The 2,242-nt window shown below is 41.0% G+C and overlaps 1 protein-coding gene across 1 annotated transcript in view; it reads left to right on the forward strand.

The window, feature by feature from the left end:
• Nucleotides 1-915: 915 nt before the first annotated feature.
• Nucleotides 916-2,242, forward strand: part of naaladl2 (N-acetylated alpha-linked acidic dipeptidase-like 2) — a 576,898-nt gene continuing 575,571 nt past the window's right edge. The window contains exon 1 of the mRNA XM_015382993.1: nt 916-1,144. The gene's annotated coding sequence lies outside the window, so the exon portion shown is untranslated. The remainder of the gene's footprint in view (nt 1,145-2,242) is intronic.

The raw sequence follows: 2,242 nt of genomic DNA on the forward strand, positions 1-2,242 counted from the left end.
CAGTGTGGCGTGTCTCTGGTGTTGGACAGGTGGTCCAGTGTGGCGTGTCTCTGGTGTTGGACAGGTGGTCCAGTGTGGCGTGTCTCTGGTGTTGGACAGGTGGTCCAGTGTGGCGTGTCTCTGGTGTTGGACAGGTGGTCCTGTGTGTTTGCATCAGTCTTTCACTGAAGTCTGTTTATGCTGGAAAGACCATCCCTTCCCATTAATTCAACTTTGGGGCACAGTTAATGGGACTTTCCCTTTTAAGCAGATTAATATTGTTTCTCATTAGTAAGGACTAAAAATACTTTGAAAGCTTTCGGACATGATCAACCTGAAGCAATAGTTGTTTATCCCTCTAATTTTATATCCACTTTGGTTTCTGTGTTTAAAATCACAAATATTCCTCAAAGCAGCAAACTGCCAAACATCTGCTTTAGTGATCAAGCTAAACTGCAAGATTAACTGCCTTTAATCATTAATATCTGGCTGTTCGTTTTAATCTATTTAGTTTTGCTTCTGTTAAACTGACAATGATTGTTAGTAATCTGTGTGAAGAAAAAAATTTCATCATGTTTGACCTTTTATGTAAAAACAAACGATTAGAAAGCAGGTAGATGTTGTTTCTGTATCTGTGTGCCTGAATTAGGTCACAGTTACTTATTCAAAATCCTACCTGAGTAATAATCAGCGATACAATGTGCAAACAACACTGTAGAACAGGTTAGGTGAGTGCAGGTAGGAAAGGAGGGAGGACTATTCCAATGTCAGCACACAAAGAAAGAAAGAGAGAGAGAGAGAGGGAGGGAGAGAGAGAGAGAGCAGCTTGGAGGTTGACAACTAAACTAAATTACAAGCAGACTACACTGACAGGTGTAAAGGTGAGCTCTGACGGCAGGCGGCTACTGTAGACAGGTAAACAAGCTAAAGGGAGAGAATTGGACAAGTAACCAGTTTGCTTTGCAGGCCTGCATGGTGTCAGGTAAAACAGGAGGCAGCTTTCCCTGTTTGGTCTGGAACTGTTTCCTGAGAAATGCAGGCAGTGGCAGCAGCATAGAAGAGCAGCTAACAGGACAGCATTTATCCTCTGCTGCCTTCTCTCTCTAACAGACACACAAAGACTGAGGCAACCACCCGGCTGTTCAACCAGCTCAGCTTCAACAAGGTAAACGTACAGACTGGGATTTTTTTTAAAACACTTGATGTTTGTGAATTAATTTGCACACTTGATAAATCTCACTAATCTATTGCTTAGGTCCGCACTTTCTTTCTGCTGTTCAGTTTTGAGTGTTACGGAAATCCCACTGAGGAACGCTCACCATGGTCAGCGTTTTCGTTTTGTTTTTAAATGAGCATGAAATAATGTTCCTAAAGTTAAAGTTTAAAGAATCTAGCACTTTTTATTTTTGTCTCCTGCCTGCTGGGAAGCGGTAGATTCACACTCTACCCGTGCAACACGTCACACCAGACTAGTGTTTCCATCCTCTGCACTTTATCCTTGATTAAAGCCTCTTGTCTTAAAACTCAACAGTGGGAAAGAAAATGAACCTGCTGCCTGTTTTGGCTGCCTACTCTGGTTTCTGTCTTTCTTTGACAAACCACAGGTCCCAGTATTGAGCTGTGGGTTGGATTCGGGCATCTGTTGATTACATTAACCCCAATCAAAAACAAATGGTCACCATTGTTAGGGTTGGTGGATGTTGTTGTGGAACCAAATGCAGAGTAGAGGAGGCAGAGATGATTTCTAGCAGATTTAATGAAGATGTTAACAGCATAGAAGCAAATAATCTAGAAACAACAGGCAAGGAACTCAGGAATCAAAAACTAGGAGACACTCAGGGAAACTAAGATACAGAGTGAAGCGATGAAGGGAATCCAGCAATGAGGAGAATATATGTGAGACAGAACAAAGACTGGGCTAATCAGCTGATGGGGAGCAGGTGTGGATAGAAGCAACTAGCAGGGAGCCAGGGGAAAGCAGACTGGTACTGACACTGCTTAAATATAACTAGAAAACAACTAGAATGACACAAAATAAAGGAGAAACCAATGACGAAGAAAACCCAGAATGGTATAAAGTGTAACTGAAAACTTAAAAAGAAACTCAAACAGAACCAAAAAGTCCAGAAAGCGTTAAATCATGATAACATACATAGCGTTGCTTTAAGTGAGTAACATTGATTTAATTCAGTTTAATTCAGCTTATTTATTTAATTCACAACATGTCATCCCAAATCACTTTGCAGAGACAGTTTAATAAAAA

The sequence above is a fragment of the Cyprinodon variegatus genome, unplaced genomic scaffold, assembly GCF_000732505.1.
Source record: "Cyprinodon variegatus isolate N-32 unplaced genomic scaffold, C_variegatus-1.0 Scaffold272, whole genome shotgun sequence".
NCBI lineage: Eukaryota > Metazoa > Chordata > Actinopteri > Cyprinodontiformes > Cyprinodontidae > Cyprinodon > Cyprinodon variegatus.